Source organism: Chamaea fasciata, unplaced genomic scaffold (genome assembly GCF_029207755.1).
Source record: "Chamaea fasciata isolate MVZ Bird 193981 ecotype frontalis unplaced genomic scaffold, bChaFas1.0.hap1 SCAF_1, whole genome shotgun sequence".
Classification (NCBI taxonomy): domain Eukaryota; kingdom Metazoa; phylum Chordata; class Aves; order Passeriformes; family Sylviidae; genus Chamaea; species Chamaea fasciata.
The window spans coordinates 50761343-50779490 of NW_027094086.1; positions in this window are offsets into that span (position 1 = coordinate 50761343).

An 18148-nucleotide genomic window follows, 5' to 3' on the forward strand; every position below is an offset into this window, starting at 1 on the left:
CTTCCATGGGTATGCACCATGGTCGGCACCGCCAGCTGAAGGAGAACCTCAGCTCTGGTGCCTGGAGCACCTCCTCCCTCTCCTTCTCCCATCTCAGTGCCTACAGGGCTGTTTTTCTTACCTATTCTCACTCCTCTTCCCAGTTCTAATGGCCATTTTGGGTTTTTTTTTACTCCTCTCCTCCTTCTTACATATGTTATCCCAGAGATGCTACCACTGTTGGTGATAGGCTTGGCCAGCTGCAGGTCTGTCTTGGAGCTCTGCTGGACATTGTAGAAATTTCTGGCATCTTCCAACAGAAACCATTCCTATAGCTCCCCCTTTCCTACTAAAACTTTGCCAGGTAAACCCGACGCAGGCTTTCATCTTTACTGCCAAATTCAAGTCCAAAACTGGACACAGACTATGCAAAGGTTGGTATGCATTACTCAAATGTCTTTACAAAATCAGACCCTGGAATAAGTATTCGTTTCAAAATTTTTATGGGATTTTTTTCCCAAGGGATCTTGACCTCCTATTCCAAAATGGCTGGGCTGACTTTTAGGGTTTTATTCCCTCAGAACACTGTTTATGGCATGTTGCCACAGAAATATCCACCTAGTCTCTATTACAAAGATAGACTTATCCCAGCTCATAAATTCTGCCAATAACAAAAGCTAAATTTACTACAGGTTACAAGCACATGGGATGAGTGGATAAATTGGATGGATATAACACTGAGGGCAGACGACTCCTGGTGGCAAAACTTGCCTAAGTGTGTAAATGAGGTGAGAAAGACATGAGAAAAAGATTTTGTGAGGTCTTAGTGTGACTCCTTACAGCTCTACTGTGAAGGCTGTCAGTAATCAGCAAGTGTTACATGACACATGCTTTTATTTCTGGATTTCCAGGTCTATGTTACTTGTTGGATCATGTGTGAGGCTTGATCCTTGTCTGACACAAAAACTCATGGAATATGTGGCAAAAAAAGCACTGCTCTAAATGCTCTTTTCTTTAACTGCAGAAGTATTAAGCCCTGGTGGGAGGAGGTAGAGGGGGTTACTCAAAAAGAGGCAAATTTCATAGGTCGACTGTTTGCAATAGATCACAACTCTTTTTAGAAAGTGATTTTATTTGCTGTGATTTTTTTATTCACTGCCAGAAAGATTAACTCAATTGCAAGCCTTTCAGAAGGCATTTAGCAATACTTCAGCCAAGTCATTCCTCTAGTGTCCTGCAGCATGCATCAATCTATTTATAGGTTTAATCCGATCAGCAGCCCATATGTATTTTAAACTCTTTCACACTTCAGAAGTGGCTGGAAACACCCAAACTGTGTTTTGGGGTTGATACCCTGGTCCACACAAACCCCTTAGTTGTGCTGTGAATAGCTAATGCTGGTCCCCATGCCAAGGGACCTAAAATATTCACCAGCAGAGATTACTAGTGGTACTCCCTAACATCACCTAGCCATAAGCATGGATATTTTTGACTCAAATTGTCTCATATTGGTCCTGAACTCAGTCTTCTCCAGCTAAACATACAAAGCACTAAAATTAAAGCTTGGGTTAAGTCCTCCCATATCTTAGAAAATTGTTTATCTTACCAAAACCAAAGAGGACTGTGAACACTTCACCTTTTGTAACACAGAGTGAAGAAACACTAATTACACAGGAATAAAAAAGCAGCAGCCACTCCTATGTCTCTTGCACATAAATGCTTGTTAACAGCCTTCAGCACACTGGAAACCAACTGCATTGCACAAAAAAACTTCTTTATCTCCGTATGAAAGTGAAGTTCCCTTCCAGGCTGGTGTACAATGCAACATAAACTCGTGGACATTCATCATGGCACAGATGTGACTTCAGCTTCTACCCCAATACACTTGAGAGTAAATGTACAAATAGGGAAAGCAGTATTACATGGAGGCACTTGCAGCGGATCCATGAGGATACTTTCATAATTCAGCCAATAAAGTCTATGTAATGAATATGTACCAAGGAATATGAAAAGAAACCACAAAGATATCTGCATGAACAAGATTCTATTCTCATCCCATTGTGCCATTCAAATATGAGAGATTGCATTCAGATGATTTTTCTTTCATTTCAAAAATCAACAGAAGTGCTAAAATGAGTGGCATAAAAAGCTGTGCTGTCCATCACCGAAGATATTTTGAAGATAACTGTTGATTTGTTCATATTTACCACATTTGCTTGAGAGATGAGCTATCCTAGGGCAACATAAGCATCTTGGGTTTTTGAAAGTTCACTTGTGTTGCATACTGGTGAATGCTTGACATCTGCCCCTCTCTCCCAGCATTTAGTCATTGTCCTCCATGTGACCTCACATGACAAAAACAATCCTTTCTTCCCTCCTCACATATTTCAGTTTCTGTATTATCTCTATCTTTGAAAAACCTCTACCTCAGGCTGTTTTCTCTTATTTGTACTTTGGCACTGAAATTATTATTGTTTTTATGAGTTATCAAGTACATGGCTACAAAATCAAGAGAAATATTTTGAGAAGAAGAGACGCTATTAATTTTAAATTCCCATGTTTCTTGCCAAACTTTAGATTTTTACTTCTAGAAGAACAAAGAAAATACATTATAAAACACAAGAAAGCCTAAGCCTCCACTTTTGATCTAAGGGAAATTAAAAACTGTTTTTCTCAACCTCAGTCTTACAACTAGAAGTGATTACCAGTTTTAACCCTGAAAAAGCATCTGTGACTTGAGTTGGTTAATGAGGTTATCTAACGTAGCCCAATGAATTTGTCAAGGCTAATGATGATCAGTATATAGGCTCAAGGGATTTTTACATCAAAGCAACAATCTCTCTTCTAATTTTTTTTATTAAATTGTTACTCTGTATGATTCTTGATCATCTTCTACAAAGATTTACCTTATAATCATCTTCTTTTGTGTTACTTTACAGAAATAGCACACTCAAGGTTGTTGCAAGTCTTTGTAGCTGAAATCTGGCTCATTGATGGATCTGAGGACACTATAATAAAGTAGATTGATGTCACTGAAGCATTTAATGTACTGTGAATTAAAAATATGGACAATATATTTAAGTAGAGTGGTTGAATAATTCATAATATAGTGGACATGCAAGGAAAGAGAACTTTTTTTTCCCCACAAAAGTCAATAGAAATGCAGATTGGAAGTCCAAATGTCAATGAGAGGAGGGCAGGGGACAAAGTAAGAAAGTCAAAACTCAACTGTCAATAAGGCATATATATATACTTGGCCATGAAGGGCACAAGAGGGTGCAGAAACACAAAAACGAGTGTTTCAATAAAGGATGCAGATTACAACATGGACATAGCAAGTCTATATACATTTGATTTAAAATCCACCATGTTAAAAGACCTAGTATGAAGTTGTCTTGAGTGTTCATTTTGTAAAAATGCTACTTTCTGGTCTGTGGAATGCTTGCCTTAGCCTCTGCAATGCTTTCCTGTCCACTCTCATTGTTGCAAGGACTGTTAACTCCAGAACTCTGTGGCATTCTTGAAAATATTTCAGGCAAGCTAAAAAAATATTACAAAAGGTACAGACATGTTCACCATACTCTTATGTTCTACAAAAAAATATTGTTGCCTATCCTTCAAATAAATCACCTTTGTAAACCAAGTACAAATCACCATCATACATGGTAATTCAAGAAACTCCTTTTCATCCAGAAATAATTGCTACTAACAGGCCTCCTTTGTGTAATTATTTACCATAACATCTCTGTTTACTTGCACTTTGCAACAGATCACATTTATGATGAAGTAATAAATCACAGGGGTTTTATTTTCTTTTTACTGTGTAGACAGACACCAGGATGGCTATAAAACCTAACATGGCAGCCACCTGAAAAAGGAGGACAGGGATTTTTCTATATTAACATGTATTCATGTCATGGGATTCTGCGCTAGCATTGTACTTTCCATGACAGGTGACATAGTAATAAGAAATTTCAGTGAAATTTGTAAATTCTTAGACAGATCTCTATATAAAAGACTGGTGCATATTACAGAAGCATATGATTTTTTTCTGTAAGCTAATAGCTGGGAGGCATGTACTGAAAGTGTCATCTAGTATTCACAAAGTGACTGAACTTGACATTTTTCTGACTATTGGATTTCCTTCCTTACTAGTTTTGACTGAAAGGATAATTTTCCCAAATTATACTCTTTGCTTTTATAATTTTCAGCTTCAGGTTCATACTGAAATTCATTTGGTATGAGGAATCCAATTTTACTGAATTGAAAAGTTATAAAAAGTCATAAAAAATTCTGTGCATTCATAAAAATATCACATTTACATACAATTTTCTAGGCTCCTTGAGGACTCAGAGAAATTGCTGGCGTATTTGAGAAAGCTGTGAATCTCTCTCTCTTTTCTTTTTTTTTTTAATAGGATAAAACACACTTGTAGAATGATGAAATGAGGGGTTTTGAATATGTATAATACACACTACAAGTCATTAGTTCGAAAAGTGCCTGCCATTGATGGAGGGCTGTAACTCTTCTATCTATAATAATTTTCCCCATTGTTCTGACAGACTTAATCTGCTCACATCTGATAGGAGAGCAATATCAGAAAAGATAGGTATCAAGAAACACAGCAAATTAAAGAAAAGTACATGCAAACATTCAATTTAGCTGTCTGCCATCTGATAGCAGTTAATTTACTCTCTATGTGTTACAGAGCAGATAACAATACATCCTGTGCAGTCTGATACATTTTTGGGGCAGAATCCAAGAGTGTCATCAGTAGAGAATGTGCCCTTTCCAGAACTGCCAATAAAATAAGACATGCACAGAAACCATCTGAACATGTAAACAAACATGTTAGTGTTTTTGCAGGGGATTGAGGGAGGATTCCAGCTGATTACAACATTGTTTGTTGGCAGTGCTCTGTTGAAGTCATGGGTGGAAGCAGTTATGGACCACAGCTTCTGAGAAATATGTTCTTTTTCTTCTTAGGCAAAATTTCCTTGTATCTGTGGAAGTTTGGATGAAAAAATGAAGTATGTAAAGGTAGTTACAATTAGTTCAAATATCATTGCTGACTATAAAGAAAGGCTCTTTTCTCTGGCTTCTTACCTGAGATGAGAAAAGTGCCTGCATGTGAATGAAAAGGGTATTGCTAGCTTGATCATTTTTACCTGGAAGATTTTACAGATGCTATTTACTGGAAAAATGTGAGTTTTTTGAATGTGTGTTGGACTTAAATATAAACCTTATAAACTTCTGGGTAAAATATGAGAATATCTACAAAGCTATGCACAATACTGCCTCCTACTTCAGTTTCAATGATGCAGCTATTTACACTTATGGATGCTTGTGCCCCTACTTTGGTCCTGCTTACCTTAGTGATAGTATCTACTCTCAGTGCTTTGTTGTCATTACATGTCTTGCACATCCAGAATTCCAGAATGGTAGAGAATTTTCTACGTTGCCTCTCTGCCATGGATAACAGCACTTAAGTCTCAGTTTGAGCTCACCAAAAGCTTGCAAACAAGATTAGGTAAAACAACTTTGCTTGAAGGGGATGCCATTGAAACACAAATATCCTGTGGTTTTGCTGCATATCCGATTATTTTGATCTCTCATCTCACTTCTTTCAGCTCCTTATTCTGCTCTCTTCTCTTCACCCTAACACAAAAATCCTAGTCAAAAATTGTTGCTTCACAAAAATTAGCCTGATAATGAGAATTGCTACCATAGGTGATCCATACAGGTCTTGGTGCTATGACAATCTGTGCGTGCAGAAGGCAAACATTCAAATCCCAACTTCCTTTCAGTGTCTCCTCAAAAGTCACTGGCACCTGCAGTATCTTGTCTCCTCTTTATTTTTGCATGCAACATTTTATAATCACATACACAGTGACCTAGTAAAAAATATTTTCCATAAGACCCTCCTCTAAGCAATGGAGTATGAATTTCCTGCTGCTCATCCATATCTCTGCTGCACATCAGAAGACATATGGCATTCATGTTGCTTTTTGCCTGGGTACACTTTTCCAAAATTGCCTACTTATCTTCACTCTTCACGATGTTTCTTATTTCTTTTAAGTGTGAATGGAATTCATTACTTCCAAACTCTGAGATTAGAATTAGTATTTCATTTTGCAGGGGTTTTGGCAGATTTTATCATCTTGGCTTGCTAAAAAGGAAAGGTGGTTTAAATAATTATCTCCCTTTCCTTCTTTTCTTTACCTGCTTTTCTATTATTAGGTTTTTGTTACTTGATTATCTGCTTTTATGTTGGTTTTTTTTTTTTCCAACCCTTCCCACTTCACCTCTTCCAAAAGGAGGAAAAGGCCCTTTTCACTAAATCCTATAAGTTTCACTGCTTTTGTCACCTCTTTCTCCTGGTTAGTTACTTCACACCCCTAGTCTAACACCTTCTTTCAGTTTGTTATTTTGGAGTCTTCTTTTCAAACCGACCATAGCATCTTAGTCAAAAATCTTTGCTTCCTATTTGCCTGCAGTGGTATGGCTTGTTCTTCAAATTCCATTACTAGTTTTGGTCGTAGTTTTTTAGCTCTCTTTCAAAGCTCACTTTCACTCTGACTTGCAAATCACTTTTCTCCTCCTCTTTTCCTCATGAGAAACCCTGTTCTTCATGGAGAATTCAATTCTTGTTAAGCAAGGAAAAGAAGCTGTGGATAATATGGTGGTCCCTATGAGTAATAATGAAGGAAGGTTACACCCTTTCATATATGCAGAGAAACTACAGGGTCAAACATGGTGGAAAATTATGACATTTACTACTCCAGAAAAAATACAGTGAAGGCAGAGAAAAAGGTGGGGTGGAATTTTACCAAGGTTTGAGCATGCAGGCATTAGCATGTATGCATTTTTGCATATGGCTGTATCTGTACAAATCTCTAGCTCATCCCCTACTGACCTACAAGGTATCCTTTTTCTCCATGTGTCTCAGTTTACAGGGAAATTTGAATTTTTACTTCTACAAACCACAAAGGCAAGAATTTTGAAGACATAAGATTTTTCAACCCTGAAGCCACTAACTACCAATCGAATTAAAACAAAGCTCTAAGACATGCAATAAACATGTTGTAGTTTTGTTGCAGAAGCATTTGAAATACAATGCAGGTTCTGAGGAAAAGGAAAATATTTCTAAGGTTTCTGGGCATTTTTAGCACAAACTGAACTTGGGGCAAAAGAAAGAGATCTTTCTGGTTTAACATTTAAGAAGTTGAATGTTCAATCTACAACTAAAAAAAGAAATCACAGTGAGGAGGTACGAGGGCTTAAGAAACTATGGCTCTGAATTGTCATACTATGTTGAATATTAATAATGCTGACAATTAATGCGTGTATGTTTGTACATATAGGCACATAAGTGTGCATGTTCACAGATTAATGCTATTCAACTTGGCCTTGATTGGTTGATGGCTTATTGAAATGAATACGGCATGTTTTATAACCAAAATTTCAAATTTTGGACTCAAAGGAGGTACTGAATCACAGTCCGTGGGAAAAATTAGTTTTGCTGTTTTGCAGGTTTTCCTTTAGTTTTGTTGAACCCAGTTTAGTTCATGTTGCTGTTATGAGGAAATGATTGTTTATATCTCTCATCTTGTGTGTATTGGAAAATTGGCAGCGCTACCTTGTAATTCATCACTTATTGTGAGTCAGGGGACAATGCATTTTCAACTTCAGGGCAAAGGATTATACAGAGTCATAAAAGTAAAATATCACATCCCTCTGAGCTGAATCAACATAATGACAGAGGTCTTACACAAACTTTGCAATAACATGCAGCAGAATTAGCGGGTTCTCATAGCCATTAAGTTGTATAAATGATTTTTTTTTCTCTTATCTGTTCAGATTTTATTCAGCCAGCTGATGAGTCATGATCAGAAACATCCCCTGTGAAAAGAAGGCTTTCTGTGAGAGCAGTGCTTGGCAATGGGAAATGGAACTAACTTAGCTATTTTTGACTTAAAGTTGCTGTGTGTCTACATTCAACTCCACACAGTGACAAAGCCAAAATATAGTATGCAACAATGACAATCCTCTTTAAAATTCATAAAACAATTACTTAGGACTTGTATTATGTACAAACTGTACAGTGATAATGCAGTCGAGGTTTCACCCTGTGTAACTACCCTACTCAAGAGCAAGGGTTTGGTACTTTGCAAAGCCCAGTTGCCCATTTGTCAGTGCATTACCCATCACATAATTTTCATAAACTTGAAAATATTTCAAGTCCCTAAGGGAAGTTAGTATGATGACACACCAAGCAGTCCATCTTGAACCTTATATTTTCTATCTTGGCATGCGTGACCACCTGGTTTGGGAAGCACAGAACTCCCTCATCTGAATGGCATATTAATGTTGCAAACTACTTGATTATGTGTCATAAGCTAATTATAGTCTACTGAAGTAAATGTCATTTGCTTAATAAATGTGAATTCTATTCAGTACAGTGTTCAATTATGATTGAATATTAAATATTCAATTGATTTTCAATTGTTTAAAGGAAAGAACAATATCTTTCTACAGCATTTCTGGTGCAAATCATTAGTAGGTGCTAGCAAATACCAGCAGTTCAAATGAATGAAGGTTCTGAGATATGAATAGTTACGATTCAAGCTAATGGCAATTATGACTCAGGAAATGTGTATTACAGGCAAACTTTAGGTTTTCTCTTTAATGATGCATATGACCATAGAAACAATACTATTACTCCGATAACTCTGACAAATCTAATAAGAATCTCACGTCTGGAAAAGAAATTACACAACTCCTCTTCATATTGTTTCCTTCAGGTGAAGGAAAAAAGTTTAATTCTGTTCTAATTTTTTTGCTCTCACTTTCTATGCTAAGTGGAAATAGAAATTACAAGACCAGTTTTCTTCCTGCAAACATGGTATACCATTTCTTGCTTCACGTGTTGGTAGCATGAGTAGAAGAAATCCAACATCCTCTCCACCAGCATGCAAAGCAAGTTTATTTCTTTCTCATTCCCTGTCCCTGCCAAGCTGACTGTAAAGGATAGAAATACATATTTTTTAAAAAACCTCTTAACTTTCATCCTATAACATTTTTCAGCAGATCTAGTCACACGTATGTAACAACAAAGTTACTTGAATTATTTTTATAAATAATAATTATTACCTTTTTAATTTACTTTTGAAACTTTAAGTAGAGTTTTGGAGATTCTGGTAAAAGATTTTATCTCTCTTTCATCCATACCTGACATCCACAGGAACATTTAATGAAGTAGGGGACAAAGGAGTACCCTGGCTCCCTGCTGTTCCCTATGTTGCTCGTCAGTGCTGTCTGAGCCTCTATTAAGAAACAGCTGAACTTAGCTAAACCTGCAGCTACCAGCAAGGTATTAGCAACCTCTTTCTTGGAATTAGCCATTAAACTGAGGAAGATGCTGGCCACTGGGGAGTAATAACAACCTTTGTGTACACGTACCTATGAGCCCCTGTGCATAATAAAGAACTTGGCATAAAAAACCCCTCCACACATTTCCTCTATCTCAAGTGCAAGCAAAGCTATCTCTGAGACAGAAAGTCTCTCTAGGCTGCATTAACATGTTTAAGTCATCCTGTCACTAATGGAAGTGAAACAGCCAAGAAAAGGCCTCTTCTGTTTTGTCACAACAGCACAAGGCGCTGAATATGCTGGTGGAAATTACCATAACTGCGTATTACTGGGCCAAAAATAACAGAAACTCTCCATTTTACATGCCATCTGACTTTAATATAAGCAGCTCAGGTTTCTGTAGGGATTATACTTTGTTTAGTCTCTGATAGAAAGGTAGTATTTAAGTAAATAGTAACCAGAAGGATGTCAACCAGTTCTGCCATAAAATAGCGCATGGCAATCTAAATCAGGAAATACTTCGCTGCTCACTGAAAACTGTGGCCTACTTTTTGTGATTTCTCTTGTTAATAAAGTGGTGATTGAATTAATCTTGTGCTCAATTAACTGGAACATCATGAAATATCCTTAATAAAAGCAAGAAGAAAAAGAAGTACCATATTAATGGTCATGAGATTTCCAAATATAGGTACATATATGTGAGCATTAAGTGTCTGCTAACACGCACCTCTGAGACCATAAGCCCATGCACACATGCTCTTCTGTAAAGAGCAGTGAACGGACATTTTGCAGAATAAATTCGTATTAGTCTGAGATAAAAAAGCAGAGCTATTTTATAATGCTTGCTTGTGTTGCCCAACGCAAATTACACCCTAACCTTTCTTTAACAAGGTTCAGAGATTTTCTCACCCTTTTCTGTTTCCCTCCTTAACTCCAGCGACAGCTGGAGGCCTTGGGCACAGAGAACTATCGCAGCAGCTGCAGTACCGAGGGGCTGAGGGCAACACAGGTTGGCAGGAAGGCAGGTGGGGAAGGCTTTTGCCTAAGGCGTGAAACACATGGGCCATTAACTGTGCTGGCAGCAAGGAAAGAGTTGATTGGAGGGAGGAGAGTTTAGACTTGGACTGGTTTTAATCTTACAGCATTAATGACAAAGAATTTTACCCATAGACACTTCTTTTGGTGCTCTTCGGCTTATTTCTACAAGGTTCACATTGGTTATGTCTACACATAAAATATCTTTGCAAGTATATTACTTTGGCACAATGGTTTGTGTCCACCAATTAGACCATCAAAATCTTAAATTCCCACTCAGCTTAGTGCATTCAAGGAAGTCCCAACAAATTCTCCTGGCAAAACCCATGGTGTTTCCAGTGTAAGCAGCGTCAGAAGAGCTTGCCACAAGGTTTGAAGTAAGGCTGGCCCTACTGGTCCTGCAGGCATAGATAATTCATTGAGGAGGGAGCACATGTCACATCAGCCAAGGCCAAGAGAAGAAGGAAGGTGAGAGGTCAGACTTTATTTGGCCAAAGTGAACTGATTCACTAATAAAAGAGCTAAGTTAGCCAGCTGCTCACAGATGAGAATAAACCTGAGCCTCTGCCTCTCTGGGGCCCAAAGTACCCCTGCAACACTATTATTTCTCACAGGTCACATTTACAGGCCTGTGTACCCACAATTTACAGGTGATGGAAGAATGAGGAGCATAGCCACAAGCAAGAAATGATTTTTGACAGACATAGACTTTGTTTGAGCTCTGATAATACATGAACTAGCTCCTATTAGGACATTCTCCTGGAAGGTAGTGAGACATTCAGAATTATTTCTGCAGCCTATGCAGAACATGGGGATATACTAATTTTATTAAACAGATCCAAGGACTCCCCAGCAGAATGAAGTGCCTCTATATTCTACTTTCTGAAGTTCAGAGAAGCTAGAAAAACAAAAGGCAAATTCTTTTTTAAAAGTGTCAGGATTCAGGTCTTGTTAGGTGTCTTGTGGAATCTGTTCCAGAACTGTGCTGCTTTCCTCACTCCCAGTCTGAAATCTGAGTAACCCTCTCTGCAAAATCTTTCTTGAATCTAAATCAAAACCACTAACTTCTGCTAAAGATTATACTTGGTAGAATAAATAGGCTGCGATGCAAATATCTGACTGCCATTTCTTAAACGTTCTTTTCCTTGAACCATGTATTTTTTATTAAGAATAATGATCTTTGTTTTTCAATATAACATTAAAACATGTAAAGCGTTGCTCAAGTTACAAATTAGGTACAGTGAGTTCAGCAGCACTCAGGAGGCCAAGGTTGCTGTGTGTAACTTCCCGAAATTAAACCAGGAAGGAAATCTGCAGTTTCACCCTAAGAGAGAGCATATCTCATGTTGTGTCTGGGCCTTGGAAACGAGAGTTGGGATGTTATAGAACTGTGCTGAAAAGAAATGAAACCTTGCATATAGACCATTCTCCCTAAGAATGCAACTTCATGCTTCATCAAAGAGCTTGCTATTAAATGCGGAGGCTGAAACGCTTCTGAACTACAGAGCTGCTTGCTGCAGAAACTATTTTTCATTAAATGACTTGTACCTGCATATAATTAAAATCATGAATTGCAAGGTGGATCATATTTTGGTAATGAGTAAATAAGCTTGGTAGAAATATTATCATGTAAAAGGATATGTAGAATATTGTCCCAGTATCTCCTAGCAAACCAATATACTTAACTTTCATCCAATTATGAAGGAACAATATAAATGCTGTAAGTTTTACTTACATAAATGCTAGTTTTAGCTTTCATTTCACAATGTGTTCTGCAGAGGTCTTTGCAGGGTAACAGCATTTTGCCCTGAACACAGGATGTAATTTCCATTATTAACAAAAGCAATTAAATTCTTTGTAGAACTATTCTGCAATTACTTTTCAATTTTTATTTCAAAAATCAGTTTCTACAAGTAAAGGCTGTTTCTTTACTTTGTTGAGTGAAGGACTGAAACAATCAAGTTACATGATTCATCAAGACTGCCTTAATATTGCCCCTTCATCTTACCATTGCTCAATGCTATTTGCCAACAGTTTCCAGTCAGAAGATTGTGCCAAAGACTTCTGGAGCTTGCCATGATTGTGGAGACTATTTTGTGTTACTACACTAAAAAGTGGCTTCAGCAGTTTTCACTGCCTTAGAAACAGTAGACTGCAAAAACAGCTGGATCTTTCGTGTTGTTCCAGCTCCGCCTTATCCAGGATTTCCTTCCAGGACAGACTTAAGTCGGTCATTTCCCTCATGGGACTTTTTAAGAAAAAAAGAAATACAGGATCCTACAAGACTTTCTGATGTTAACTTGATCAAGAAACTTCCCCTGGTAGAATCCAATATTTTGTCATTCCGTTTTCTCACATGAAGGGAATCTATCCTTAGCTGTCTGGATAGAAATGTGCGTGCTTCCATGACTCTCACATATGGTCTAAGCATAGAAAGTCCTGACAAAGCTGCCTGGGGAAAACTTATTTGACGTCAATTCCTGTTGTGTAGCCATGCTCTTGGTTTCAGAAATCTTGCCTCCTTGTCATGAGTCTCACCTGCTTTATTGTGACTACGCAAATTGATAAAATCTGAAGGAATACTGAGCTGAATGAGAGCAAAGAGCCATCTAGAGTGTACAGGTGGGAAAAAGCAGAAAGGCAAGGCACACAGCAAGGCCTGCACACTTGCAGCTTCCAGACAGCATCACTCTCAAGATTTCAGAGGCAGAGTCTGCATTGAGAAGGTGCATTTAACCTCTTTTGTAACACCTGGGATCCAGCAGAAGTCCTGATTCAAGTAGCTCCTCTCCCTGTTCAATAACTGACAGCATAATAAACTCTTGAGACTCCTGAGATTGTGTCACTGAGAAGAAGATGAGAGCTTAAGTAATGTTAACATTAAAAAAAAAAAAATTTAAAAAAAAATTTTGACCAAACAAAGCACTGAGATTTATGGAAGCACAAGATTTGTGTCATCACGGCTGGTACAGAATAAAGCCGTATATTCATCTATCTTCATCTGTAACTTCAGCTAACAAAAGTAGGGATTATCACCTACTATTGGCATCACATACGCAAAATACTAACTTAGCATTTAGCCTTCACACCTATTTTTTCAACTGAATATAGAGAATCCTTGTGTGAAAATAAATCTAGGGCCACTTCACATCTGCTTTTGCAAATAGATTAGCAATAATAATTTTCATGATCTTTCAGAATGTTAGTTTTAGACAGTACACGGCCAATGACTGTGTTATAATTAATGTTCTTTCCCTTGACTTACCACATTAAACTGAAATATTTAATTATGAATATCTTTAATATGCCGTGAATTCTTATGCAGTATTTTATTTCATAATATTAATTCTTAATTACTCTTTATTCTACATTCCTTCATTAAGTATAATTACACACATTTGCAGTGGAAGAAAAGGTCTTTTGCTTTGTGAAGAACAGCTGTCTTGTATTTTCACCTCTTCTGTGCTGATGTTTAAAAATTGCAGATTAGTCCATACAGTAAATAGTATAAGATTGTCAGCATTCTAAGAACAGTAGCTACTCTTTAAAGCTGATCCTGTCTACTTAAGTGTTGAAAACCAGCAATTTTCGCCTTATGTAGACATTTAAAAGCAACAATACAATAGTTCAGAGGTCTACTTTAAGAAATTAAGGTGTTTCAGTAGGGAAAATAAAATATTGTCAACTGCACACGTAATTTGTTAGACAGGAAGGGACATTTAGTAATAGTGACCAGATGATATCTCAGCTACTCATTTATCTTCACCACATCATTATAGTCTAAAATAATGCAATTTAATATTTAATAATTAATTAGAGGCACCCTGAATTTTTAAATATACATACATACACACATACATAAATAATACAAGGATTGCTGAAAGAGCCTAGCACTGCAAACTGCCAATAGTTTTTCCAACAGGATATCATAAAAATGTCATGAACAGAAGGGTCAGTGTCATTTCACTTTTTTGAAGACCTCATCTAAAGCTCAACAAAGTCTTTGGAAATCATCTTAGAACATTCCAAGCACTTAGTTATATTAGCAAATATTTTGGTTAATAGATCAAGTAAAAAAATTCAGTTAACACTTGCCATTGATAGCATTTATGTTATATAAATATAATGTTTATCATCTGTGAGTAAAAATTATTCTGCATTAAAGCTTCTTCAGTAAACCCTTCCTTTTCAAATACTTCAAGGGACTTAAAAATCAGCCAACACACCTGAGCACACAGATACACATCTATAAACTCATATACATATACAAATCATTACTGCCTGTTCAGTGCTTTGGCATGCCACAGGATTGTTGTCATGCAAGCCTGAGTGAAACATAATGACAGAATAATTAAAGACAGCCAAAGTTAATCACTTAATTTCTTGATTAGCAATTGAGCATCCTTGTAACAAGGATGAGAAAATGAGTAATTAATGCATCAGAAGAACAATCTTCTTTGCTTCTTTCAATGTCACTATAAACACCTCCAATTTCTGCAGAAAAAAATGGTTCTTGTAAGTCTTGTTGTTAGAGCCATCAAATCTCTTATGAACAGATTTGTGTTATGTATATTCATATTGCTTCATATACGTTCACTCTAAAATTCACACTCTAATTCATAATATCAATGCACATTGATTAAAGAATTACTATAAACATTTGCATTAGCATCAACTCCTGCAGAGCAGAGTTGTCCTATCCAACAGTAAACCTAACTTTCAGTCACATCAGGTTAAATTTTACGTTGCATTGACAAAACATAGTGGCCCTGTGTTTTGTTATGCAACCCTTCTAATATTATTTAGTTTGAATACCATTTAAAATGTGTGTGCTTTCAATACTGTGATAATCCATTGAATTTTTGCCTGTTAATAATGACAATTGTCCACAAGGTACCAATAAGTACTAAGAATTCCCACCTCTCTTGTTACTTTCTTGGCCACTTCTAAGCCAGATAACCATTCTCACAGCTGGAATACTCAGAAATTTTCTGCCTGGTTGCTTCTAGGAGCTCCTTAGGAAGGTAATGATCAATAGCTTTGTAGCAATCAGAGGCATCTGTCTGTCACACCGAGCAGCTAATTGTTCCCTCTTGACTGTAACCTCCTGAACTGTGGACTGCATTTCCTACACAAGTCCTGTAATAGGAGTTTTATTGGGTTTTTTCCTGACTGTTGTGGTTTATGAATGGTATTTAGAGCCCCCTCCACCAGGACTTCAAAACCACAGTGCCTCTTGCTTGCTTTCCCTCCCCCTCTCTTCTTCCCATGAGTGGCCAGAGAGGAGAACTGGAGGCACAAAAAGCAAAGATGACTAGTTGAGATAAGAACCATTTACTGGAAACAGCAACGAGATAAGAAAAGGAACAGTAACAGCAACAATATTAATAATGAAAGCATATAAAAGACAGAGTGTGGGGCTCAACCCACCCACAGCAATGCCACCCAAACTGCTCCTTCTGGCTGGGACCAGCACTACCCCATCACTCCACCTGCCAGGTTTGTTCCACCAGAAAGAAATGCCCTGGCAATGACAGGAAATGGCATTGAATAATATTTGGGCCTTGGCCACGCTAACACTGCTCCAGGCTCCTCCTCCTCATAGGTACTGCTAAAAATTAACCCTGGCCATGGTTAAGAACCTTGTCAATGACTAAGCTCAGTTAGGAAGTGTCAGATTAAAAAGCACACAGTATGCTAAAAAATACTACCCTTCTTACCTGCATACATTCTGTGAGTTTAAAAGGGAAATTAAGCCTACATTTAATTGACTGTTTCTTGATTCTTAAACTTGCACATGTTATGTTTCAATTTCCGGTGATCATCATCTATAATTTAGCGTGCCTTGCTCCTGCGTCAGTAACACAGATTTACTAATGCCTGCATTATACAGCTTGTACCACATTTAATTAGGAAATTCTATCTGATTGTGTTAGCACAGTGCATAATGTAAAGAGCGCAGCACATTAAACTATTGAGTTCCTATTCTATTTCCACCTAGAAATATTCCATTCAATGTTACAAAATTTATGACTGCAATAAGTGACTAGAAAGAGTCATTAAAGGGCTGTAGATTCCAAAGCTGTGAATGCACTCACACTGCAAGGTATGAAAGATATGTTCTGGAAGTTCTGAAACAAATGTACATTTCCTCTAAAATCATTATAGTATTTTTTTTTCATAGTTCTTGCAACTATAAAAGATCTATTAATCTCCAAGAAAGGTTGTAGGAGAGGGGAATCCTGGTCAGTCAGTGTCTGATGAAGGGAAGATTTTGTGCAGCATGAGAAAAGAAAACCCAATCTTTGTACAAGCTAAATAGATTATTTCAATACTATTCCAAAGCAGGAATATGTATTTTTTTAAAGTAGGTCCACACATGAGAACCTATAATTATACTTAATTGTATATCTTATTGCACATAAGTGATAAAGTTTTCAGATAGTGAATATTGTGGTCTTGACCCACTAAAGATTAATCATGTAATATCTGCCTGGGCTGTGAATTAAAAGTTCTTATTGTCAGTGTCATTTATTTTAATGCGACTTTGGTGGGTTTAAAATCAAGGTAAACCTGCTAATAGGATTGTTAAGGTCAATGAAGTTATCCCTGACTTCAAGCAAACTATGTACTTAATGAGCTGTCTGACTCATATTCTACATGTGAAATTTGATATTAAATTGGACCTACGTACACATTTTGTCAGTGTCCCTCAAGGGTTTAGGTACACCTGAAAATTATTACAATTAGAAATTATTGTATTTTGGGGACATAAATCAATTTGCCCTAATGTAGAAGAAAAAAAACTAGAGGCAAAGAACATTTAAAGAGTCCCCCAATTGTAAATGGCCATTATATTGTAACAGATTTTTCTTTCTAAAAATGGTCCAAATTTAACAATATTTTTCTGTATTTTTTCCAAAAATATTTCCTTTCATTGTGAAAACCGCTATTGATATATTGCAGCTGTGTTTCCATTTTTATGTGAGTATTCTGCTATGCCTTTAAAAAAAAAAAAGTATCTTTTTAAAAATCATTTGTTAATGCAGTTATGTGAAAAAAGGAGTCTTTTTTGGGGCTTGGGTTGTTTTTTCTTAAAGCTATGAATCATTCCTTACACTGAGAGGGAAAGTCTTGAACACACTAATTTCAATTCCAAAACTGAGGGAAACAAGAAGAAGAATCTTTGTTTCTTTGGGACCATGCTATGGAGGCAGCAGCACGGCCTCCTGTGCTGCAATGTATACTCTTGAGCAACGGCAGAGGAAGGAGACAGACTAAGAGGAAACAGTAGAGAAAAAGAGAAAAGGTATAAGGATTAAGAATTAGGCAAGATGCAAGGCTTAGGAGTCAATAAATGGAAGGCATGCTCCAACTGTTGCACTTTCTTCTTTCATGACTAGAAGGGAAGCCATCAAGTGAATAGATACGTTGATAGCCAGCAAGGAGTAACTGACATGCACTTGAGCACATCCAAGGTAGAACACATCTTTCCTGGAAGCCTGAAAAGACTTAGCCTGAGATATTGAAGCTATTAAAAGTATCACTGCACAAGCTGACAGCTGGGTAACAGCTTTATAGCCAGACTGGCAGAGCTGGCTTGGGGCTTCACAGGAAATGGGGAAAGCTATGAAGGCAAAATTCACATCCTGACAAAAAGCAAGGGGAAATCCAGAATTTCTGACAATTTTTACCAAAGTATATTGATTTCTTTGAAATAAAGCTTCCCTTTTAAGTAAGGCAGGAGGAAACTAACTCAGCA